This window comes from Cynocephalus volans, chromosome 12, assembly GCF_027409185.1.
Source record: "Cynocephalus volans isolate mCynVol1 chromosome 12, mCynVol1.pri, whole genome shotgun sequence".
Classification (NCBI taxonomy): domain Eukaryota; kingdom Metazoa; phylum Chordata; class Mammalia; order Dermoptera; family Cynocephalidae; genus Cynocephalus; species Cynocephalus volans.
In genome coordinates, this window is record NC_084471.1 from 62,683,578 (window position 1) to 62,698,139 (window position 14,562).

A 14,562-nucleotide genomic window follows, 5' to 3' on the forward strand; every position below is an offset into this window, starting at 1 on the left:
TCTCCTACAGGAATGAGGGGAGTGCCACAGGCCTCAACCATGGCCTTCCTCCTTCTTCCTTCTCCCACCCTATTTCCTTCCCCCTTCCCTACTCCCCCTCCTACCCAACTGCTCTGCAACAACATCTTAGAATGTAAAAACATATGGAGCTGGGGACTGACTCCTCTTCCCGCATCCAGGCACACTGCTGCTGCCACAGGGCGCACCCAGGGAACCAAGAACTGGGGACCGACCCTCCTCTCGCAACCAGGCAAGGATGCCAAATATACCACTTCTATGTGGGTGGCCCACCACAGCCACCACAATAGCCACGGCTGCCACAAAAATGGCTAGATGCCACAACCAGTGTGTGGATGGCCCACCGGCAACTCGAGTGCATTGACACAAGGACAATCACCAGTGGAGACCAAAGTAAAAAAAATAAGGATGTCTCTCTCCCAAAGCCCATTCCAGAGTGATAGAAGAAGCACCTACTTTATGATAATAGTGGGGAACCTGAACACACCTATAGTGGATTGAATTATGTACCCCCAAGACTCAATGAAGCTTAAAATTGTGTCCCCCAAGTTTTATGTATTAGAAACTCAGCCCCTACTGTGACTGCTAAGAGGTTGGGAAATCCTATTCTGGTAATTGAAGAGTGGAGCCTTAAAGAGGTGATTGGATTGTAGGACCATATATTAATGAATGGATTAAAAATTGTGGTCAGGGGAGTGGTTCTGAGGGCTTTAAAAGAAGAGGAAGGTCTGTCTCTTGCTCACTCTCTGCTCTCTGCTTCCACCATCTTGCAGTGTGAGACCTCTGGTTCACTGTTGTCACTACCAGATGGACTTTGGACTTCCCAGCCTCAGAAACTATAAGCAATAGGGCCGAGCCCGTGGCGCACTTGGTAGAGTGCTGCGCTGGCAGCGCGGCGACGCTCCCGCCGCGGGTTCGGATCCTATATAGGACTGACCGGTGTACTCACTGGCTGAGTGCCGGTCACGAAAAAACGACAAAAAAAAAAAAAAAAAAAAAGAAACTATAAGCAATAAATTTTATTTTTCTTTATAAATCACCCAGTTCCAGGTATTTTGTTATAAGCAGCAAAAACAGACTAATACAACACCTCTCTCAGCACTGGACAGATCATCCAGGCAACAAATCAATAGAGTAATCATTACTCTTTTAGAAGGATAGAAGAAATCTTGGGTTATCAGAGATGGGAGGGGGAAGGAGGAGGATGGGGAGAGATTTGATAAAGGGCATAAAGAATAAGTACAATTTGTAAATATATATGCTAATAATATTGATTTGCTCAACATACATCAACTTTGAACCCCCCAAATAGGTATAATCAATTATGATTCAATAAGAAAAAAATCGTGCCAAAAATATAAACTGAAATGAATAAATCTAACAAAAGCTATGTAAGTGATTTATGGAGAAAATTATAAAATCCTTTTGAGAAACACTAAAGATGACCTAAATTTAAAAAAAAAAACAACCTTGCATTTTTCCCCCCAAGTTTTGTATTTCTGTAAGGTTTAAATTGAGTGTAAAGAACGTTTATTACTAATGTAATAGGACAACAACAAAATCACGTACTTGGTCATTTTAATAATGTCAAGAAACAAAATGACAAGAAATTTAGGTAAAGATCTCAATTGGCTTTATTGTGATTCTACAGTCGATCAACACGTTATTCCATAAAATAGAGTAAGTGTTCCTTCCATAAAATAGAATAAGTGTTCCTAAGAGCTTAAATTTTATCATTGGCAACAAATACCATTCTTTGTTTTCTTTGAAGCAACAAGGTCACTTTGTTCATTTCTGTGAAAATATTGCCAGATAACCAAGTCCGAATAACCATAGTTTGCTTGTCAGTTGTTTACTCAAGTAATAATAGTATTTCATGAAAAAAATAGCTAGTGCTGCTCTCAGCTCAGTTGTATAAGTGCTTTTCCTCAAGACAATTGTACTTTTGTATGCAGCAGAAGTGCTCTATACTTAACATTTGTCACTTAGAATAATATAATGACATGTTCTCAAGGGTGGAGATTTAATAAAATTATTAATTTTTACTGCTTTATCGATGACATTCTTTTTTTTCTTTTTCCCTTTGTGGCGGCTAGCCAGTATGGGGATCTGAACCCTTGACCTTGGTGTTACAAGGCTGTGCTCTAACCAACTGAGACAACCAACCAGCCTAAGGACATTCTTAAATGAAATTTATCATTCCCCCTTTTTTTTAACTACAAGTGTGGAGTGGTGAAGAATACAGTATTACTAGTACAGTTTGATGCTCCTGCCTTGATTTATGCGAAGGCATTACAGTTTTACCTACCATTGCTTTTGTCAACGTGGTGAAAAGGCAAATAACATCTTAGTGTCACTTTGAAAAATAACATCCTGGTGTTATAATGAGACTAGTTTGACCTCTCAGACCTCTTGAGACCACACTTTGAGAATATTCAGAGATATTGAGGTGACAAGCATAGCTTTCTAGATCAACTACAAGTACAAGTTGAGCATCCCTATCTGAAAATCCAAAATCTGAAATCTGAAATGCTACAAAATCTGAAACTTTTTTGGGTGCTGACATGATGCCACAGGTGGAAAATTCCACCCCTGATGTCATGTGATAGGTCATGTGTTTCATGCAGAAAATTATTTAAAATATTGTATAAAATTGCCTTCCGGCTGTGTGTAGAAAGTATACATGAAACTGAATTTTATATTTAGACTTTTGTCCAATCCCCAAGATATCTCATTATGTATATGCAAATATTCCAAAATCCAAAAAAATCCAGTATCTGAAATATTTCTGGTCCTAAGCATTTTGGATAAGGGATTCTTATTCTGTAATTTGTTATGACTGGAACACAGGGTACATAGTGAGAGAAAAAAGGTAGTTAGGGGCCAGATCATGAAGGAACTTAAGTACCTTGCTAAGGAGTACAGAATTTATCCCATAGGCAATGGGGAGTCATTGAAGGATTTTAAGGCTATGTGTATGTATGGTAGGAGTGTGTGTGGGTGATACCATCATATTTATGATTTTCAAAGATCACCCACAACACTGTGTCTAGTGGTAAAGAGGCCAGTGTAAAATGATGAGGTCCTGAGCTAAGGCACTGACTTGGTCACGGAGCCACAGAGGGCCAGGCTGTACAGGCCAGTGCAGGGATTAGAGCATGTTTTTCCTAAAGTAAATTGAGTCTTTCTATATCTGTTGGTTGGCCAGATGGGTAGGAACACAACCAGCTGCTTCCATCAAGTCCGTTTATAAGCTGTTCCCTCAAATAATCTTGCTTAGGCAGTTTTCTCTAGAAGTGAACCTAATCGAACATCAGAAATGCTCTAGAATCTCTTTTGCATAAATGGCTTCCAAAGGTAATCACTATTCTGACTTCTATTATCATAAATTAGTTTGATCTCTTTTTGTATTTCATATTAATGGAACTGTATGCACTCTTTTGTGTCTTCTTTTTGTTCTGTGTTATCTTAGAGATCCATGCATGTATTTGCATGTAGCAATGGTTTATTCTTTACATTGTCTGACTTTTTTCTATTGAGTTCTTTACAGTTTTGGACTATTATGAAGAATTCCACTATGAACATTCTTGTAATGTCTTTTCATAGACATAAGCACTCTACATACCCAGGAGTGGAATTGCTAGGTCATAGGATATATGTAAGTTTAGCTTTAGTAAGTACTGTTAGTTTTCCATAGGGGCTGTATTAATTTATTCTCTCACCAGCAGTGTTTGAGAGTTCTGATTGTGGTACATCTTTGACGACACTTAATATTGTCAGTCCTTTTAATTTGGCTAATCTGTTGGGGGTGTAGTGGTGTCTTTTTATGGTTTTAATTTGCATTTTCATGATGACTATTGATGTTGAATCATTTTTTATATGCATGTTGGTCTTTTAAGTATCCTTTTGTTTGAAGTGTCTTTTGGTGACTTTTAAAATTGGGTTGTTTGTCTTTTTGTTATTGATTGGTAGAAATTCTTTATATATTTTGCATGAGTCCTTTCTCAGATACATATATTTGCATATATTTTCTACAGGTATTTACACATGGGATAAATGCAGGAAGAAATTGATAAACCTGAGCATTTTACTGGGATTTTTTGGTTATCAATGGAGGGTAGTCCTGTATATTGTTCTTTACAGCCTTACGTGTTGGGAATACACATGCTGATTTTGAGAGGGTTACTGTTGATGTTTTCAGTTAGTTTCTGGATTATGGGTGTTTCTGTTATCTATTGCTGTGGAACAAACCAGCCTACAACTTAGTGGCTTAAAGTAACTATTTGCTTATGATTTAAGTGCGTTGGCAATTTAGGTAGGGCTCACCTGGCACAGCTTGCCTCTCTGTTCTGCATGCTGGGCTCATTCATGTGTTTGTGGTCAGTTGGTAGGTTGGCTAGGGGCTGGTTGGACTTGAATAGCCTCATTCACATGTCTAGCATTGGGCTGGAGCTGTCAGCTAGGTTGCTATGGCCTCTTCTGCAGACTGGCTTGGTTTCTTTGCATGGATGGCTAGCTTCCAAGAGGGTGAGAGTAGAAGCTACAGGGCCTCTTGAGCCCTGGGCTCAGAATTTGCACTGTCATTCATGCTGCGCACTGTTGGTCAAAACAAGTCACAAGGCCAGCTCAGATTCAGGGAGAAGGGAAATGAACTCCATTTCTTGATGGGAATTGCTGCAAATAATTGTGGCCATGTTAAAAATGGGCATTCTTCTTCCTTATTTCTCTTTTTCCCTTTCTCTTTCTTTCTTTCGTTCCTTTTAAATGAAATGGATGGTATTGGTTGGTTGGTTGGTTGGTTGGTTTTTATTGCTTTGACTTGACTTTTTTTTTTTTTTTTTTAAAGATGACCGGTTAGGGGATCTTAACCCTTGACTTGGTGTTGTCAGTACCACGCTCAGCCAGTGAACTAACTGGCCATCCCTATACAGGATCCAAACACACAGCCTTGGTGTTCTCAGCACCACACTCTCCGGAGTGAGCCACGGGCCGGTCCTGACTTGACTTTTTTGAAGTTCTTATTAGAACAAAGCTTACTTTGGGCCGGCCCGTGGCTCACTCGGGAGAGTGCGGTGTTGAGAACACCAAGGCCCCGGGTTCGGATCCCATATAGGGATGGCCGGTTAGCTCGCTGGCTGAGCGTGGTGCTGACAACACCAAGTCAAGTGTTAAGATCCCCTTACCGGTCATCTTTAAAAAAAAAAAAAAGAAGAAGAAGACTAGGACAAAGTATCTGTTTTTCTGATGGACAGGTTCTTTATTAAAGCTTTAAAGAATGCTGTACTAGTCAAAAGGCTGGACAGAATCTTCTCATTCCTGAGAGGTTATCTTTAAGGCATTTGGAGTGGGTCACAGAACTCTTATCAGCAGTGAATCTCTCACAGGTGTTTACAACTTGGGTCAATTTAGCCAAAGTTGTTCTGGGCTATGAGGCACTCAATGCAATGCTCATAGCCAGATCTTTCGCAATTGCTGCTGCCGGAGAAGATTGGATTTGGGCCCGGAAGAGCCAGAGAACAGTTGCCAGATATGATTACCATCTTATTTTCTGAGTGTAAATTTTAACCATCAGAGAAGGGAAGGGATATTTCTGAGAATACATGGCAGATTGTTAGAATGAAAAAGAGAATACAGGGTTTTGACAGCTTAGTCTTATTAGCTGTACAAATAAGTTTTCAATACCTTAAAAAACCTAAGTTTACTCCACCTCAGAGGAAGTACTTAGCTTTGCAAATTAATCAGACAATTAGAAAACTATTTCAGTGTTTATAATGTGTCAGACACTATTTGGCATTGCAAGTATAGATATAAACAAGATATATGATATTTCTGCCCTCAAAGAGCTTACATTTTTGTCTGGGAAGATAGACAATTTTCAAGTAAATAAATGAGATGATTATAGATTATGATAAGTACTGTGAAGAAAATAGATGTGGTGATGTGATAGTGCAAGGGAGGAGAGGGGGATACTTCAGATTGGGTGGTCAGGGTAGATAGACCTCTTTGTAGTGACATATGAACTATTCCATGAAGGGGAGGCAGAATCAGCATTTCCTTGATAGAAGAGGAGTGTCTTGGGCAGAAGGAACAATGAATTGCAAAGGTCTTGTGGGAAGTGTTTAGTTTGGTATGTTCAAGAATAGGCAGAGTTCAGATTTTGTAGGGCTCTGTAGACCTTGCATGGGGTGATGGGAAACCATTGGTGGGAGGCAGCTGGTTGAACAAGGAAACTAAATGATCTGACTTATATTTTAAAAAGATCACTAATACCTCTCTGGGGAGAATGGATTGCAGGGTAGAAAGAATGGAAGAGATTAGTTTAGAGGCTATTGCATCTTTATTTAAAAATGTAAACTATTCGGGGGTTATGCAGGATGGAAGGCAGAAAGGAATTAAAGTTTTTAGAAAGTATTCCACTTTTAATTATGATAAGATTACAGCTAGGGCAAAAAAACCCATTACAGCAATAAGTACTAGTGTGTGTTTTGAATTATGTTGCACTTATTCAGAGTTGTAGAGTGACTTCTTGGTGTAGCAAGGGTTTCCTCAGTGTGAACCCACTGTGCCCACAAAGTTCAGACACATCTGAGCATGGTTTGAGGGCCTGTGGGGAAAAGTAACTAGTAATTTCTTTGCATGGGGGCAAAAAGACATTTGGTGGGAAAAAATTCACTGCATGGGTAATGATTTAGGAGCAAGGTTGGTCAAAAGGGGAATGGCAGTATCCTCTGGCCATGCCTTCCCAATAACCAACTCCCACACATCCTTGATGTCAAAACTCTGAGGTGCAGGGGCCATGAAGAAGCTAGAAGAGCTTTTTCATGGAAATTTTTGTAAGATATCAAGAGGGCAGAATTTAGCGATGTGGTATTTGTGGAACAGAGTTGTAAAACAAAATGGTGAGTTAGGGATACTTCTCACTTTAGCAAAGAACACGGTAGGGCTTAGGTATTTTGAGGGTTTCCAAGAAAATAGAATGGTTTGGGCATATTAAGGGTTCCAGTGGTGGCAGTCAGCACTCAGGCCTCCTGAAGTGGATTAAGCAGCAGCCAGCCCTCAGGGTCTTATAATAGTAGTAATAATAACAATTACTGTAGGGGCTGCCCAGTTATCTCAGATGGTTAGAGCATGGTGCTGATAACACCAAGGTTCGGTGTTGGATCTCTGTACTGGGCAGCCACCAAAATAAATACATACATACATACTGTAGTCGGGGTGAGAAGGTATTAAATTATATGTTTGCAATGTGTACTTATACTCACAGAAGAAAATTCTGTGTCTGGCCTTTCTTCATTTCTGCTTCTCACTTACCAGTAGAGATTCTAGATTTGCTTGCTGAGTTCTAGACTTTTCTTGTGTAATGGATAAAAAAACAGCTGAAGAATTTCAAGGAATAAGACTGGATGATTAATTTATATTAGAAAGTAGACCAACAACTGGTTATAGGAAGAGGGGATCAATAGAGGGGAAAGAGCCAAATTAGCAGTTTTTTTATTGTGAATTGAGAATGTGAATGGATATGGAGGGTTCAGGTCAGGTGCAGCATTATGAGAAACATTGTGAGCAAAAGGAATTGGGAAAGATGATATAAAAAGGTACTGCTGTGGATTTTGAATTAGATCTCTTTATTTTCTTTGAGGGTCTCAATATATTAAGATTTAAAATTGCTTTTAACATGCTTTTTTCTTTTTTTTTTTTTTGAGGTTAGACTTGTTTCTTATATGTGATGCCATTCCAGCACTGCACTCATGGAGGCTGAGCATTTATTCAGGTAATAATAATTAACATTTATGGCACACTTCTATGTGCTAAGCAACAAACTAAGTGCTATACCTGTATTCTCATTTAGTCCTCACACAACCCCATGGGGTTGGGAGTATTATTGTATCCATTTAATAGATGAAGAAATTGAGATGCAGAGAGTTTATCAAGATTAAGTTGAATTAAAGCTGAATTAAAAAATAAAAATCTATAGCTGTAGTCAAAATGAGAGATGCTTATAGTTTGGGTTAGATGATGTTATTGCTCACCTGCCATAAATATCATGAGTATAAAATGGTTTTGATTGACCTTCACCACAAATTCCATTATTTTTTCCCAGTAGTGAATATGTTATACTTTTTGTTTGTCTCTAAAACAATGGACATACCTTTTGGTTTAAAAAAAAAAAAAAAATCTGGATTTGGATTTTTAACGTTAAAGCTTTTCTAAGTTTTTATAAAGAAGATTAAAATTTTTGAAGTAGTTTAAATTTATTTGAGTGAATATCTGTATAAGGTATATATCTATAACTGGGGAATTCTTTTTTTTTAAAGATGACCGGTAAGGGATCTTAATCCTTGACTTGGTGTTGTCAGCACCACGCTCTCTGAAGTGAGCTAACTGGCCATCCCTATATAGGGATCCGAACACTTGGCCTTGGTGTTATCAGCACCACACTCTCCCAAGTGAGCCATGGTCCGGCCCCTGGGGAATTCTTTCTTAAGAAGTGATTAATATAGATAACAGAAGTCTCTTTTTGATTTTTTTTTCACTTGAGATAGTGTTCACAGGTATTTTCAGCTTTAAGGAACTTTATTGGGTTTCTTATAGGAGTTTTCTTGGTGAATCTAAATGCTTATTTACAGATCACATTAATTGCAGTACTTTCTAGATACAGTGGAAACTGGGAGGGTTTCTAGCACCACCTACTGAAGATCAGTCAAAAGTGGAGATTGAGCATCTGAAATTATAATGTAGGTTAATGGAAATATTTTTATGGTTATAAAAATTCAAATTTATGTGCTATTTTCAGTGATTGTCCGTGTGTTGTTTTGTCAAGTGTTGTATATACACTCAGCTAGGTAAAGTAAAATTGCTTTTAATACTACCTTATCAGTTGAGTGGCCAGCATAAGTACATTTGCCCTGTTTCCCTTTCTTCATCTTTTTTTAAAAAAGAGCTTTATTGAGGTCTAACTGACAAACAGTAAACTGCACATATTAAGAGTGTACAATTTGGGCTGGCTAGTTGGCTCAGAACATGGTGCTGATAACGTCTAGGGTTTGATCCCTGTAATGGCCAGCTGCCACCACCCCCCCCCCCAAAAAGTGTACAATCTTAAGTTTTTTGGATCTTAACCCTTGACTTGGTGTTGTGAGCACCACGCTCAGCCAGTGAGCAAACTGGCCATCCGTATATGGGATCCGAACCCGGGGCCTTGGTGTTATCAGCACCGTACTCTCCCGAGTGAGTGAGCCACGGGGCCGGCCCTACAATCTTAAGTTTTGATGTGTACACCCATGAAACTATCACCACAATCAAGATAATGAACCTATTTATCACCTCTCCAAACTTCTTTATCCCCAATTGTAATCCTTCCCCCAGCCTTCAGATAACCACTGCTGTTACTTTATGTCACTATAGAATAGTTTGCATTGTCTAGAATTTTATATAAATGGAATCATAGAGTATATGTATTCTTCTATTTATTTTTGGTCTGTCTTTTTTTACTCAATAATTATTTTGAGATTTTTTTCTATGTTGTTGTATGTATCAATAGTTCATTTCTTTTGCTTGCTGAGTAGCAGTCAGTTGTATAGATATAACACAATTTGTTCATCCATTCACTTGCCAATGGACATTTGGGTTGTTTCCAGTTTTTGGCTATTACAAATAAAGCTGTGCTATAAATATTTGTGTATAAATCTTTGTATGGCCATATACTTTTTTCCCCTCCAAGTCAATTTCTCTTTTAATTGAGGTGGAATTCATATCACACAATTAGTAATTTTAAAGTGTACAGTTCATTGATATTTAGAGTATTTACAATGTTGTGCAACCACCAAACTTTCTCTAGTTTCTAAACTTGTTTATCCTTTCATAAACCACCCCGTATTCATTAGGTTATCACTCCCCATTTCATCCTCCCCCCATTTCCTGGTAAACTCTAATCTGCTTTCTGTCTTTATGGATTTGCCATATAAAAGGAATCATGCAATATTTGACCTTTTGTGTTTGACTTCTTTCACTTAACATATTGTTTTTGAAGTTTACTCAAGTCATAGCATGTGTCAATACTTTGTTCCTTTTTATGGCTGAATAATAATTCCATTGTTTATATTTATAATAGTTTTTTTATCCATTCATCAGTTGATGGACATTTATGTTGTTTTCACCTTTTGGGTATTATGAATAATGCTGCTGTAAATATTCATGTAAAAGTATCTGTCTGAGTCCCTGCTTTCAATTCTTTTATTTATTTTTTTTTAAAGATGACCGGTAAGGGGATCTTAACCCTTGGCTTGGTGTTGTCAGCACCACCCTCAGCCAGTGAGCGAACTGGCTATCCCTATATAGGATCTGAACCCATGGCCTTGGTGTTATCAGCACCGCACTCTCCCGAGTGAGCCACGGGCCAGCCCGCCTGCTTTCAATTCTTTTGGGTATATACCTAAGAGTAGAATTGCTGGGCATATGGTAATTCTGTGTTCAACTTTTTTTGTTGTTTTTTTTGTTGTTGGTGGTGTTGTGGGTTGGCCAGAAAGGGGATCTGAGCCTTTGACCTTGGTGTTATAACACTGCACTCTAACCAACTAAGTTAACTGGCCAGCCTAAAAACAACTCTTTTTTTTGGTGGCTAGAAAGTAAGGGGATCCAAACCCTTGACCTTGGTGTTATCAGCACCACGCTCTAAGCTAACTGGCCAGCCTTCTGTTCAACTTTTTGAAGAAATGCCAAACCGTTTTTTTTGTTGTTGTTGTTGTGTTGAAAATATTTTATAATCGTTTCTCTAGAATCCTAGCCATCTAGTACAGGAAAAAAATGGTGGAACACTTCAGTATTTTTAAACAATGAAAAGAAATATTTAACTAAAAAATGGCATAAGAATTTTACAAATGTGAATTTAGGTTTCCTCACATTTTCCGTAGAGCAACTAAACAGTAAAAATATTTCAAGAAATAGATGACAGTATACCTCAAATACAAAATTCCAAAGTCAAATTAGCCACTTACATTAAGAGTTTTACCAAAACTGTTTGTAAATTAAACAATAACAGCAAAAGGCACAAAAAGCCTATTTCTTTTATGGTGTCTTAGTTGATTCTTTAAGAAGCAGATAATCAGGGTACTGTAAAGAATGGTCAAAACTTGGCCTGAGCTGTCTTCTGGTAATTGTTATCCTACTATCTGTAGTTTTGTTGTCCAAGACAAGAGCTCCATGCTGCCAATTTCTGCTGTCACCTTCCAGAGAAAAGAAGCAGCGACTGCTGGGTATTTTTGTTTTGTTTCCAGTTTTCACTATGCTCTGAGCAATAGGTAGCAGACAGAATGTCATAAATAAATGAGAATATTCCATTATCCAACCAGAAAGCCACCCCTTTCCAACCCATTGCTCTGCCTTGAAAGATGAACATATTTATGAATTCTTATTTTATTCTTCTGAGACATTATGCATGATCCATTATAAAACATACAGATAATACAAAGTCCAAAAATCTGTCATGTTTATGAAATAAACACATGAAAATTAAACATGATACATTGTGAGGGAAAATCATGGTTTCATTTATTTTTATAAGATATAGGTCATGAGTGCATAACGAAAAAGCTTAAAAGTCATCACCAAACTGTGCTATGGATATTGCAAGAGATTATGCAGGGAGAATTCTGTGCAAATTCAACTTCTTACTCAGTATCAGATGATAAAAAATTTATCTTTAGGGCTAGCCCGTGGCTCACTCAGGAGAGTGTGGTGCTGATAACACCAAGGCCCCGGGTTCGGATCCCATATAAGGATGGCCGGTTTGCTCACTGGCTGAGCGTGGTGCTGACAGCACCAAGTCAAGGGTTAAGATCCCCTTACTGGTCATCTTTTAGAAAAAAAAAAAAAATTATCTTTAAATAGTCCTGCTTATATTAAGGAAAACGGATTTGAAAAACTGAACAAGTAGACATCTGCCCCCTCTTTATGATGACATAACAATGCCAATGAAGAAGATTCCAAAGAAAAAATTGAGATTAAAAAAAAAAAAATCCAAATAAAAGCCAACACTGCTCTTAAGATTTTTCTTTTAATATGCCATGAGATATCTTGATTTTATATTTTCCAACGTACTTTTCCAGCCACGTCTCCCAACCCATCCAAAAGATTTTGCCAGTCTTTCCAATGCAATAAAAGGTGCTGGATTATAGTTCTGTCCACTTTCTCTTTTTGGAAGCAATATAATACTAATGACTTTAATGGTAATACATTCTTAGCTAATAAAGAAAAACATTTACAAATATCAGAAACCCAGGTTTGAAACATTTGCAATTAATTCTGAACCGAATCAGCATTTTGAGGGTTTTTTAAAATGCAGCAGTTTGACTCATGACTTGCTGATAAACACACTTCTGCTGAAGAAAGGGGAAGAGAGAGAAAGAGTGAATGCTGCATTTCTCCATTGGCCCCCAAAGTGCTAATTTCACAAAGGGATACATCAAAAGCAAACATGCAATGGTTGTTTAAAAACTTTTACTGCAGGGCCGGCCCGTGGCTCACTCGGGAGAGTGCGGTGCTGATAACACCAAGGCCCCGGGTTCGGATCCCATATAGGGATGGCCGGTTCGCTCACTGGCTGAGCGTGGTGCTGACAACACCAAGTCAAGGGTTAAGATCCCCTTACCGGTCATCTTTAAAAAAAAAAAAAAAAAAAAAACTTTTACTGCAATATAACAATGAAGTAAACAGTAGTTAGAAACCTACCGATTTTTCTCCAAAATAAACAAATGTAAACAGGAAAATAACTCTGCCTATGCTTGTACAGCTTCTCAAATCATGTTAGAAGGGTCTCACATTCAATGATCAAGAAATTTTAAAATAGCAGTATGTTACTGACTACTGTCCAATAATTCCTTCCTTTCTCAAGTTCTTAAAAAGGGGCAATGGAAGCCAAATAGAGCTTAGACAAAAAGATTCTTCTGATGTTCAGTAGAGCCCAGCTACTTCCAGAAGTTTACAAATCAATCAGATACAGGCTTAGAGCTAGATAGGTCAGCTACCATAGCATAAGATGATGGCATGAAAAGATTTTAGTGACAGTTTGTGTGTGATAATATATCCTTCCTTGTTCAGTGTTCTCTTTGGATGTAATGCTAAATTTTGAGTGTTATCATATGCATTTTCTCTATTCTTATGTTTTTATTCTTTTTCTCAAAAGAATAGCCATATTTATAAAATCACTACTTCTACATTTAAAAGGAAGAGTTGACCATTTAAAACATCTAGCTAGGTAATTCTCTTTTGGTCATTATTATTAATTTTGGAGCTTATATCCCAGTTTGACAATTTAGTATATATAGTAGGATTTCTTAGAGATTTATCTCTGTATTTCAAAGCTGCGCTTATCTATAAAAAACTCAGCAAGATATGGCATTGCCACAGGACCACATAGCTGTCAAACATTTGAAGAAAACGTTCCTTGGGAGTTATTTTCTGGAATTAGGCCACATTTCAGTAATTAGGTGACTTTGAGCTCTGGAAATCTGCCAGAGCCACCTTTGGAATAGAGCTGCCTCTGATTGTGCCAGGCCTATCAGTAAAGTTTTATTTCTGTTTCTAGTCCATTGCTTCTGCTGATGAACCAAGGGCGTAGCTTGGTATGTTAGTCAGCTGTTTTTGACAGTGCCTATCATAATGCTTTGTTAGTTGTTACTCAGTAATAATTTGTGGGATGTATGATGAGTCTTCTTTGAGTCACTGCTTTAGTCAACTCCCTTCTTATATATTGCCCCAGGATCTTTCCTTTTCTTTACATCTTTATCTTTTTGGTCATTTTCTTACTTGTTTGCATTTCTTCCAGAGGGTAAACCAAGAAGGCAAAGGATATGAACTTGAAACCATTCTGTTGTTTATGAGTAACTCTGATAAGAAAAGGGTATCATGAGAGAAGAGATTGAAACACTTGGCTAAAATGAGATTTTGAGTTAATATTGGATTTCATTTTTATATTCTATTTCTTCCTGCCATTACTAGTGCTGGACTGGGTTTTTGCTGTTTTTTGCTTTTCTTCCGACCTCTGACCAACTTTTCTCTCTTTAATTTATAGCTAGTGATATACTCTTTTATTTTTCATTTTAATTTCTCTCTCTCTTTTTTTTTTTTTTTGGCAGCTGACTAATGTGGGGTTGCAAACCCTTGATAATTTATCATTTTTATTACTTTCTTTCACCTCCATATGGAAGCCTTTTCCTCTTTTTTATCGTTTAAATATTAGTGTGTCCTGAGGCCTCTGCTTTCCTTCTGTCCTTTTCTTCTGTTGCTCTGCCACTGTTCTCATCATGAATTCTCCCTTTGTGATCACGTTTAAAATCCAAAGATTCAACTACTCTCAGTTTGGTGCTCTAGATTCTCAGTCTACTAGTGTAACTGCCTTTGGCTGCTTTGATTTTGTCAGCCCATGGGCACATCACATTTACTATGTATTAAACAGAACCTTATCTTTCCTTCCAAACTCGTTTCTTCAATATTCCTATCTCAGAGAGTGGAAATATGAGGAGTCTTCAAAAGTTTGTGGAAAGATTC

General features: G+C 37.8%; 1 protein-coding gene across 16 annotated transcripts in view; it reads left to right on the forward strand.

Annotated features, from left to right (window-relative positions):
• The window catches only part of R3HDM2 (R3H domain containing 2), a 147,513-nt gene that overhangs the window by 31,806 nt on the left and 101,145 nt on the right, over positions 1 to 14,562 (forward strand). For 12 of the 16 annotated variants that reach the window (XM_063076268.1, XM_063076269.1, XM_063076266.1 and 9 more), the window contains one exon: positions 7,727 to 7,789. The exons of 2 other annotated variants lie outside the window; for them this stretch is intronic. The gene's annotated coding sequence lies outside the window, so the exon portion shown is untranslated. Of the gene's footprint in view, positions 1 to 7,721; positions 7,790 to 14,562 lie in introns of all 16 variants that reach the window. 2 more of the 16 variants (XM_063076270.1, XM_063076267.1) reach the window with 1 other exon arrangement.